The 10,518-nt window shown below is 48.2% G+C and overlaps 2 non-coding genes across 2 annotated transcripts; one reads left to right on the forward strand and one right to left on the reverse strand.

The window, feature by feature from the left end:
- The first annotated feature begins 8,609 nt into the window (after positions 1 to 8,609).
- TRNAL-CAG (transfer RNA leucine (anticodon CAG)) lies at positions 8,610 to 8,692 on the forward strand. The gene has a single exon. It is a non-coding gene; the product is annotated as a tRNA-Leu (tRNA).
- A 355-nt stretch (positions 8,693 to 9,047) lies between these two features.
- Positions 9,048 to 9,130, reverse strand: TRNAL-CAG (transfer RNA leucine (anticodon CAG)). Its single transcript has one exon. It is a non-coding gene; the product is annotated as a tRNA-Leu (tRNA).
- Between the last annotated feature and the right edge of the window lie 1,388 nt (positions 9,131 to 10,518).

Genomic DNA, 10,518 nt, shown 5'->3' on the forward strand with positions numbered 1-10,518 from the left:
GGGGGGGGGGGTCTCGCTGTATTGCCCAGGATGGTCTCGAACTCCTGGCCTCAGGGAATCATCCTGCCTTGGCCTCCCAAAGAGCTGAGAGCACAGACATGAGCCATTACGCCCTGCCTGATTTACAATTTTAAGAAATTCACAGAAAGGTTCCCGTGGGGGTTCATCTAACAGCTTCCAGAAGCCAACTTCCATGAGTTGCTGATTGCAGTCAACGAATATTGATTGAGTACTTTTCCAACTGGCCGTATGCTTGGTGCTGTGGGAGTGGCTCCTGTTTTTTTTTTTTTTAATGCATTTTATTGTGTATATATAAGATATACAATATGTTATAAGATACATATACAGTAAAATGGTTACTGTAGTGAAACAAACTAACATATCCATCATCTCACATGGCTACCCATTTTCCTCCCTGTGGCAAGAGCAGCTATAATCTACTCATTTAGCAAAGATCCTGAATACAACACAATGTTATTAACTATAACCCTCGGCCGGGCGCGCGGTGGCTCACGCCTGTAATCCCAGCACTTTGGGAGGCCGAGGCGGGTGGATCATGAGGTCAGGAGATCGAGACCATCCTGGCTAACACGGTGAAACCCCGTCTCTACTAAAAATACAAAAAATTAGCTGGGCGTGGTGGCGGGCACCTCTAGTCCCAGCTACTCGGGAGGCTGAGACAGGAGAATGGCGGGAACCCGGGAGGCAGAGCTTGCAGTTAGCCGAGATCCTGCCACTGTACTCCAGCCTGGGCGATAGAGCGAGACTCCATCTCAAAAAAGAAAAAAAATAAACAAAAAAACTATAACCCTCATACTGTGCATTAGATCTTTCCACTTCTTCATCCTACATGTTTGCCACTCTGTACCCTTTGAGCTACATCTCCCCATTTCCTAGTTAGTTTTGAGGGCTTTTTTTTTTTTTTTTTTTTCTGAGACGGAGTCTCTCTCTGTCGCCCAGGCTCAAGGCTCGAGTGCAGTAGTGTGATCTTGGCTCACTGCAAGCTCCGCCTCCTGGGTTCAAGCCTTTCTCCTGCCTGGGACTATAGGCACCCGCCACCATGCCTGGCTAATTTTTTGTATTTTTAGTAGAGACGGGTTTTCACTGTGTTAGCCAGGATCGTCTCAATCTCCTGACCTCGTTATCTGCCTGCCGTGGCTTTCCAAAGTGCTGGGATTATAGGCGTGAACCACCCACCCGGCAAGATCTAGCTTTTGTGCTCAGCATCTGGGTGTTGACCTCCAAACCCTTGGAATATCATATCTGATAGCCATTGTTTAGGGTGGAGCTGGCCACACCCGATAGTCTAACAATGTGGTTTAGCATGGGGTCTGGCTGCAGCAGGTCACCAAACAGTGTGGCTTAGGGTGGAGGCTTTGGGATGCAAGATATGGACCCACATAGCTGGACCTTAGGAAGAGCTGGAGTCTGAGATTTGCTGCCCGGGCAATCAACCCTGCCTGCATGATGGGACCTCAATGAAGACTCTAGAAACCAAGACAGTGAGTTTACTAGGGTGGCAATAGTCTGCGTATTGTCACACATTGATGCTGGGAAAGTAACGCTGTCCCTGATTCCACAGGGAGAGGATAATGGAGGTTCCAGGTTTGGAACTTTCCTGGCCCCTCCCTATACACCATTTCCCTCGGCTGGTTTTAATTTGTATCCTTCAGCTGTAATAAACTGCAGCTGTGGTTATACAGCTTTCAGTGAGTTCCGTGAGTCCTGGCTGATTATGGAACCGAAGGATGGTGAACCGAAGGATGGTTTGGGGAAACCCCTGAACTCTGTCATTGTGTGAGCAGTGTCACTCAGCCACCTTGTTTATGCTTTTCTTTCTTTTCTTTCTTTCTTTCTTTTTTTTTTTTTTCTGAGACGGAGTCTGTCCCCTAGGCTGGAGTGCAGTGGTGCGATCTCAGCTCACTGCAACCTTCGCCCCCGCTGGGGTTCAAGCGATTCTCCTGCCTTGGCTTCCCAAGTAGTTGGGACTACAGGGCTGCACCACCACACCCAGCTACTTTTTGTATTTTTAGTAGAGACAGGGTCTCCCTGTGTTACCCAGATTGGTCTTGAACTCCAGGGCTCAGTGATTTGCTCCCCTCGGCCTCCCAAAGTGCTGGGATTATAGGTGTGATCCACCAAGCTCAGCCCGGTCAACTTGTTTTACTTGAAACAGGCTGGGTGTGATGGTTTGTGCCTATAATCCCAATCCCAACACTCTGGGAGGCGGAGGCCAGTGATGGTGAGGGCATGATTTGAGGCTAGAAGTTCGACACAGCCTGGGCAACAGAGTGAGACTCTGTCTCTATTTTTTCAAAAGCAAAATAAAATAATTATATATATATATGTGTATGTGTGTGTGTGTGTATATAATTTCTCAAATATATATATATATATTTGAGATGGAGTCTCTATCGCCCAGGCTGGAGTGTAGTGGCGTGGTCCCAGCTCACTGCATCCTCTGCCTCCTGGATTCAAGGGATTCTCCCACCTCAGCTTCCCAAGTAGCTGGGACTACAGGTGTGTGCCACCATGCCTGGCTAATTTTTGTATTTTTAGGAAAGACGGGGGGGTTTCACCATGTTGGCCAGGCTGGTCTCGAATTCCTGACCTCAGGTGATCAACCCACCTTGACCTCCCAAAGTGCTGGGATTACAGGTGTGAACCACCTTGCCCAGCCAAATAATATTTTTAAAAAGATATTGCATTTTCCAGTGGCTGGGCGCGGTGGCTCACGCCTGTAATCCAGCACTTTGGGAGGCCGAAGCAGGCGGATCACGAGGCCACGAGATCGAGACCATCCTGGCTAACACAGTGAAACCACGTCTCTACTAAAAATACAAAAATCAGCCGGGTGTGGTGGTGGGCACCTGTAGTCCCAGCTACTTGGGAGGCTGAGGCAGGAAAATGGCATGAACCCAGGAGGCGGAGCTTGCAGTGAGCCGAGATCGTGCCACTGCACTCCAACCTGGGTCTCAAAAAAAAAAAGAAAAAGAATCAATGTTTGGCCAGGTGTGGTGGCTCACACCTATAATACTAGCACTTCAGTAGGCCAAGGTAGGTGGATCACTTGAGGTCAGGAGTTTGAGACCAGCCTGGCCAACATGGCAAAACCCTGTTTCTACTAAAAATACAAAAATTCGCTGGGCGTGGTGGCGGGCACCTGTAATCTCAGCTACTCAGGAGGCTGAGGCAGGAGGGTCACTTGAACCTGGGAGGCGGAGGGTGCAGTAAGCCGGGATTGCACCACTGCACTCCAGCCTGGGCAACAGAAGGAGACTCTGTCTCAAAAAAAAAAAAAAACGTTTTCCAAAGTGGCCTCACCATTTTACATTCCCATTGGCAATATATTAGAGACTTCTAGCAGTAGCCTTTCATCCTTGCTAATACTTAGTATTGCCAGTTTTTTAAAAAACCATTTTAATAGGTGTGCAGTAGTGTCTCATTGTGGCTTTACTGTTTATTTCCATAATAACTAACAACGTTGGGCATCTTTTCATGTGGTTGTTAGCCATTCATATAGCTTCTTTGCTGAAGTGTCTATTTAAAGTTTTTGCCCATTTTAATATTGGGTTGTCTCCTTATAATTGAGATATAACTGGATGCAAGTGCTTTATCAGATATATCTGATTTTAAAAAAACTTGCAAATATTTTCTCCCAGTCTGTGACTTGTCTTTTACTTTTTAACAGTGTTTTCGACTGGGTGGTGGCTCACACCTGTAATCCCAGCACTTTGGGAGGCCCAGGTGGGCTGATCGCTTGAGCCCAGGAGTCTGAGATCAGTGTGGCCAACATGGTGAAACCCTGTCTCTACCAAAAAAATACAAAAATTAGCCAGTCATGGTGGCGTGCCTGTAATCCCAGCTACTTGGGAGGCCGAAGTGGGAGGATCACTTGAGCCCATGAGGTGGAGGTTGCAGTGAGCCGAGATTGCGCCACTGCACTCCAACCTGGGTGACAAAGCCATGCTAATTTTGAAGAGCAAAATTGTTCTTTTCTTTTTTATTTTAAAGATAGGGCTTCCTTCTGTCACCCAGGCTGGAGTCCAGTGGCATGACCATAACTCACTGCAACCTCAAACTCCTGGGCTCAAATGACCTCAGCTTCCCAAGTAACTGAGACCCCAGGTGTGAGCCACCTTGCCTGGCTATTTTTGTTTTTTTTTTTTAGAGTCGGGTGTCACTATGTTGCCCAGGCTACATTTGTGTCACAACTAATGAGCCAATATTGCTACATTGTTATTAAATACTTATTCAGAGTTTTCCAGTTTTCCCCTAATGTGGTTTTTCTGTTTCCAGGATCCCAACCCGGTTACCACAGTACATTTAGTCATCCTGTGCCTGTAGACTCTGCTTGGCTGTGACAGTTTCTCAGACCTTCCTTGTTTTGGATGACCTTGATCATTTTGAGGAGTACTGGTCAGGGTTGTTTTTTTTTAAAATTTGTTTTTGTTTTGTTTTGAGACAGAGTCTCACTCTGTCACCCAGGCTGGAGTGCAGTGGCGTGATCTCAGCTCACTGCAACCTCCGCCTCTCGTGTTCAAGTCATTCTCCTGCCTCAGCCTCCCGAGTAGCTGGGATTACAGGCACGCGCCACCATGCCCAGCTAATTTTTGTGTTTTTAGTAGAGACAGGGTTTCACCATGTTGGTCAGGCTGGTCTCAAACTCCCGACCTCGTGATCCACCCGCCTCAGCCTCCCAAAGCGCTGGGATTACAGATGTGAGCCACCGTACGCGGTCCTGGTCAGGGGTTTTGTAGGATGTTCCTCAACTGAGATTTGTCCGATATTATTTTCTCATGATTAGACTTAGAGTAATGCATTTTTGGAAGGAAGGCTACAGAGGTAAAGTGCCACTCAAGGGTACCTGCTATCAATGGAACCTATCACTGTTGACGTTGACCTTGATCACCTGGTAAGATTGTATTTATGCATTTATTTTTTACTTTTTGAGATGGAGTCTCACTCTGCTGCCCAGGCTGGAGTTCAGTGGCACAATCTTTGTTCCTTGCAACCTCTGCCTTCTGGGTTCAAGCGATTCTCCTGCCTCAGCCTCCTGAGTAGCTGGGATTATAGGCATGCGCCACCATGCCTGGCTAATTTTTGTATTTTCATTCGAGACGGGATTTCACCATGTTAGCCAGACTGGTCTCAAACTCCTGACCTCAAGTGATCCACCTGCCTCAGCCTCCCAAAGTGCTGGGATTACAGTTGTGAGCCACTGCGCCCAGCCCATTTCTGGTTTCTACTTAGCTTTTTTCACTTAATCTTTGTCTTGAGATTTCTCCATGGTATGAACCCTTTTTTTTCTTTCTTTCTTTCTTTCTTTCTTTCTTTTTTTTTTTTTTTTTGGTAAATTAGGATTGTGTTATTTATTTCTTTCATTACACAGCAAATATGGACCAAGCCCTATTATGTGCCAGGCCCTAGTCCCAGGGCTCCGGCTAATCACCAAGCCACAGAGTGACCAGAGTTTGGTTTTGGGGGTTGTTAGGGAGAGCCATTAAACAAAGGATTACCCAGATAATATGCTTGGATGGAGACCCAGGCAGCTGGGAGACACTGTGCCAGACAACTCGATTTATGGGAGTGAGCAGGGAAGGTTTCCCAGTAGTGGAAAGATCTGGAGTGTGAGGGTGGCCCTCTTGGTGTTGAACAGAGACAAGGTCCTGGCCAGAGCTGCCTCCAGAGAAGCAGAGAGGGGCACAGGTGGGAGAAGTTCTAGTCCCTCACTTCCTGGGGCCCCTGAGATCCAGCAGCCTGCCTGCCCACCCCACCTTCTGTCTCATGAGCCAACAAATCTCCCTTTTTTTGGACGGCCAGCCGGTGGCTCAAGCCTGTAATCCCAGCACCTTTGGCTGAGGCCGAGGCGGCGGATCACGAGGTCAGGAGAATCGAGACCATCCTGGTTAACACGGTGAAACCCCGTTCTCTACTGAAAAAATTACCAAAAAACTTAGCCGGGCGAGGTGGCGGGGCCTTGTAGTTCCCAGCTACTCGGGAGGCTGAGGCAGGAGAATGGCGTAAACCCGGGAGGGCGGAGTTTGCAGTGAGGCTGAGATCTGGCCACCTGCACTTCCAGGCCTGGACAGAATGAGACTCCTTCTCAAAAAAAAAAAAAAAAAAAAAAAAAAAAATCTCCCTTTTTGCCAAAACGGGGGCAAGCTGGGTCTTTTACACCCAAAGAAACCGATGGATGGCGTTACAGTCCCCTAACTCAGTGGTCCCCAGCATTTTGGTGCCAGGAACTGGCACTGGTTCTGTGGAAGACTATTTTTCCCAGGGAGGTAAGGGGTGGGTTAGGAGGGTGGTTTTGGGATGATTCAAGCACATTACGTTCATAATGCACTTTATTTCTATTATTATAACATTGTAATATATAATAAAATAATTATAGAACTCACCATATTGTAGAATCAGTGGGAGGCCTGAGTTTGTTCTCCTGCAACTCGATGGTCCTTTCTGGAGGTGATGGGAGATCATCAGACGTTAGATTCTCATAAAGAGTGCACAACCTAATCCCTTGCATGCACAATTCACAATAGGGTTCACGCTGCTATGAGAATCTAATGCTGCCCGAATCTGACAGGAGGCAGACCTCAGGCAATAATGCAAGCGATGGGGAGTGGCTGTAAATACAGATGCAACTTCCTTAGCTTGCCTGTGGCTCACCTCCTGCTATGCCACTGGTTCCTAACAGGTCACCGACCGGTATGGGGTTAGGGACCCCCGCCTCTACTCCTCTCTTCCTTCCTATATGGCTCAGAGAGGTGAAGTCATCTACCCAAGGTCACGCAGCAGGAATTCAAACGCAGTACTTCTCAACCTGTTCAAGGTTTAGCAGGGGCCTCTGGGATCCACCAGCCAGGTTTGTGATGAAGGAGGAGGTGAACTCAGAGCAGTTTTTGGGAGACTGAACAGCGAAGTGGTAGGGAAAGTTGGTCTCAGACCAAAGATATTACAGAAAATTACCCCTGGATGGAATCTTCCAAATCAAATTGTGCTTTAGGTCACTGTTAGAAGAATGAGTCTCCTCACCATATCCTAATCCCTGGAACCTGTGCCTCTGTTACTTTAAATGGTTAAAAGAGAGTTTGCAGCTGTGGTTAAATTAAGGCTTTGGGCTGGGCGTAGTGGCTCACGCCTGTAATCCCAGCACTTTGGGAAGCGGGTAGATCACTTGAGGTCACGAGTTCAAAACCAGTCTGGTCAACATGGCGAAACCCTGTCTCTACTAAAAATACAAAAATTAGCCGGGCGTGGTGGTGTGTGCCTGTAGTCCCAGCTACTCGGGAGACTGAGGCTGAGGCAGGAGAATTGCTTGAACCCAAGGAGTCGGAGGTTGCAGTGAGCCGAGTTCGTGCCACTGCACTCCAGCCTGGGCAACAGAGTGAGACTACGTCTCAAAATAACAATAATAATAATAATAATGGACTTGGAGATGAGGTGATGACCCTGGTTTATCAGACGGGCCCAGTGTAATCACAAGGGTTGTTATAAGAGGTTAGGCAGGAAGGTCAGAGTCAGAGAAGGTGATGTGAAGACACAGCAAAGGTTGGAGTGGTGTGGACTGAGGAGCCAAAGAATGTGGGTGGTCTCCAGCAGCTAGAAGAGGAAAGGAAATGGATTCTCCCTTCTGGCCTCCAGAAGGAATGTAACCCTGTGGTCCATTTTAGACTTCTGACCTCCAGAACTGTAAGATAAATAAATGGGATGATTTTAAGCTACCAAATTTGTAGTTACATGTTACGGCAGCAATAGAAACTCTTGAATCTCCTTGGCAGCATTTCCACCAAGTTACCATCCATCCTCGTCTTGAATGCCTCCAGCGACGGGGATATCACTACCAATACAGTCACCCTGTTTCCTTTCCAGCAAACTCTTTCTTCTCCCAAACCCATCCTCTGTAACTATCCACCCACTGCACCCCCACCTCGGGCCCCAGTTCTGGGAGCAAAAAGGGCAAGCGGACACAATCCCAACCCCTTGTGTATCAGGCTTTTGTAGACAGATAATAATTCTCTTCCCCAAGCTTAACAATCTCCAACTTTTCCCCTCGATCAGCTTATTATAAAGGTCTAAAAGCCAACTCTTTCTGGATGAGGCCCTAGGTAATCATTTGCAGAGTGGGATCTCCCAACCCAAGGCCTCCCGTCCTGAAGAGCGGATGACAAAAACCTTACAGAGTATCCTCCTTCCAGTAATAATTCTCCAAACCCCGCCCCCTACTCCTCCAGTGCCCCATTCACAACCAGAAACATCCTACCGGTGTTAGTAATAGTTCATAATAATACCAACACTTGAGGCTCAGAGCCTGGCCAGGCGGCTAGAATTTAGCAACGTTTTTTCGTTTTCATTGTGTTTATTTCTGTTGATGGTAAGGGAAACTGATTTTCCATTTAAATTATCTGTGTATTCAGTAGAAAGCGCCAGTTTGAGAGCAGCAGTGAGTCTCGGCTGCACCCGGTGGGTTTGGTTGTGGATAACCTAAGCTGTCGGCCGGACTCAGAACTGCCCCGGACGCCACTTCTGGGTTCTGGGTCCGGAGCTTCGTTGAAGCATGAGAAGAACTACATCAGACCCCAAAGGATCCCTTTTTTTACCAGAAAGTCAGGATGGCCGAGCGGTCTAAGGCGCTGCGTTCAGGTCGCAGCCTCCCCTGGAGGCGTGGGTTCGAATCCCACTTCTGACAAGTGATATTTTCCGGTATTTTAAAAGAAATCTTAGACGATCCCTCCCACCCTTTCCACCCCAACAGGGCACGTACATTTTACAATCCAAAGTCAAATGAAAGTCTGTCAGGAAGAAAAAGTTCGACAGGACGTGGTGGTGCGATTCTGAACTCCCTACTTCTGAGGAGGTTGAGGTGGGAGGATCCCGCCACTGCACTCCAGCCTGGGCGACAGAGCGAGATTCTTTTTAAAAAAGGAAAATGCTCGTTAATAAGAAAAAACTCGTTTTGTGAAAGAATAAAAATGTTATGAGAAGATACACACAAGCCATTATAACCTCATTAATCTGCGGTCTTGATGAGAAAAACTAAGCTCTGTCAGAAGTGGGATTCGAACCCACGCCTCCAGGGGAGACTGCGACCTGAACGCAGCGCCTTAGACCGCTCGGCCATCCTGACTGCTGGTGAAACGGTTTGCGACAAGCCTCTTCACAAGCGCTGTAATGTGCGCATGCGTAGCGGACAGCAAAGACCCAGGCCTAGTTCTCCGCCCGGCGTTGGGTAGAGCGAGATACACTCACTTGCTCCAAGGGGCGTGGAGAGATGGGACGAGGAGGGTCAGCGCGATACACCTAGGCAACGCCAGAGGGTGCGCAAGGCCTACTAGAGAAGGCCGAGACGGAAGACCATTACTTTAATACACATGCATTCGTGCCTCCAGAATGTATTCATTCTGCATGCATACATGTACTATTCATGTCAGCTTTGATTCCTGAAATCTGCAAGCAACCTTGCATTTCCCTTGTGCACAATGCAATCAAGTCCGTATATCTGCACTGATCTGTAGACATTTCCGTGGGCTGGCGCCCAATCTAGGTAAAGCCTGGTTATTGCAAGGCCACCTGGCACTCTTAACCGCTCTCTCCTTCCAAATACTCGCCCCAGCTGCAGCTTCACATTTGTATGTGTGTTTAACTCATTTACTCAGGCTCTGGAGTAGAATGAGGCCTGCAGCGGCACGGCCAGACCCGCCCTATTCCTATGTTCACAGTGCCCAAACTGTGCCAGGCACACAGTATGTACTCAGGGAAGATCCCGTGGATTCATTCTTCCCTCGCTTCCTCTTTCCTGCATCCCCTCATTTCGTGACTCATCTCTTTTCCTGGCCCTTGCAGTATCTTCCTCTCTTCCCTTGCGCCCCCTCTAGGCTTACGCACGCTGCGCACAGGCTGTTTCCAGGGGCCAGAAGACCTCCGTACCGGGAGGGTGCCCTTCACCACGTGATTTCTAGGATCTCAGGGTGCTGGGCCGCTGACCTGGTGTGGAACAATTACACATTAATTAATGAATTCCCTCATTAATGACTCATGTTCCTACAATGGCAGCTGCTGCCCCTCTTTGTACACAGGCACTGACAGAGAGGGTCCGAGACCCTCGGACATCTGTGAACCAACTCTGGAATCCCCAGGGGTCAGGCCCAGAAGGTGTGAGCTGTGGGGTCACATTAACGTTTTAGTGCCCTTGGACTTGTCTGAGATGGTATCACAGAGCGGCCTCAGCCAGAGAACAGCAGTCCTTACCACCCTTGGATCAGATTCCCTTTAGATGCTTGGAGCTTGGGATGCAGCCCTTTGGGGGTGAGCAGAGGTCCTGGTTATTTGAAAGATGATGAAGCCCTCCTCTTTCCCCGTCCCAAATGTCCTCCCCTCATTGACTGCCAGATTTCTTTCCTTTAGGTTTAGCACTAACCTCTTTTGTGTCCTCTTCTAAAATACAAATTGCCCTGGAAGCTGGAAAGAAAGTCAACAAACATTTATTAAGCACGTGCTATGTGCCACTCTTCTAGA

Source organism: Rhinopithecus bieti, unplaced genomic scaffold, assembly GCF_001698545.2.
Source record: "Rhinopithecus bieti isolate Rb0 unplaced genomic scaffold, ASM169854v2 scaffold_11161, whole genome shotgun sequence".
NCBI classification, from domain to species: Eukaryota; Metazoa; Chordata; class Mammalia; order Primates; family Cercopithecidae; genus Rhinopithecus; species Rhinopithecus bieti.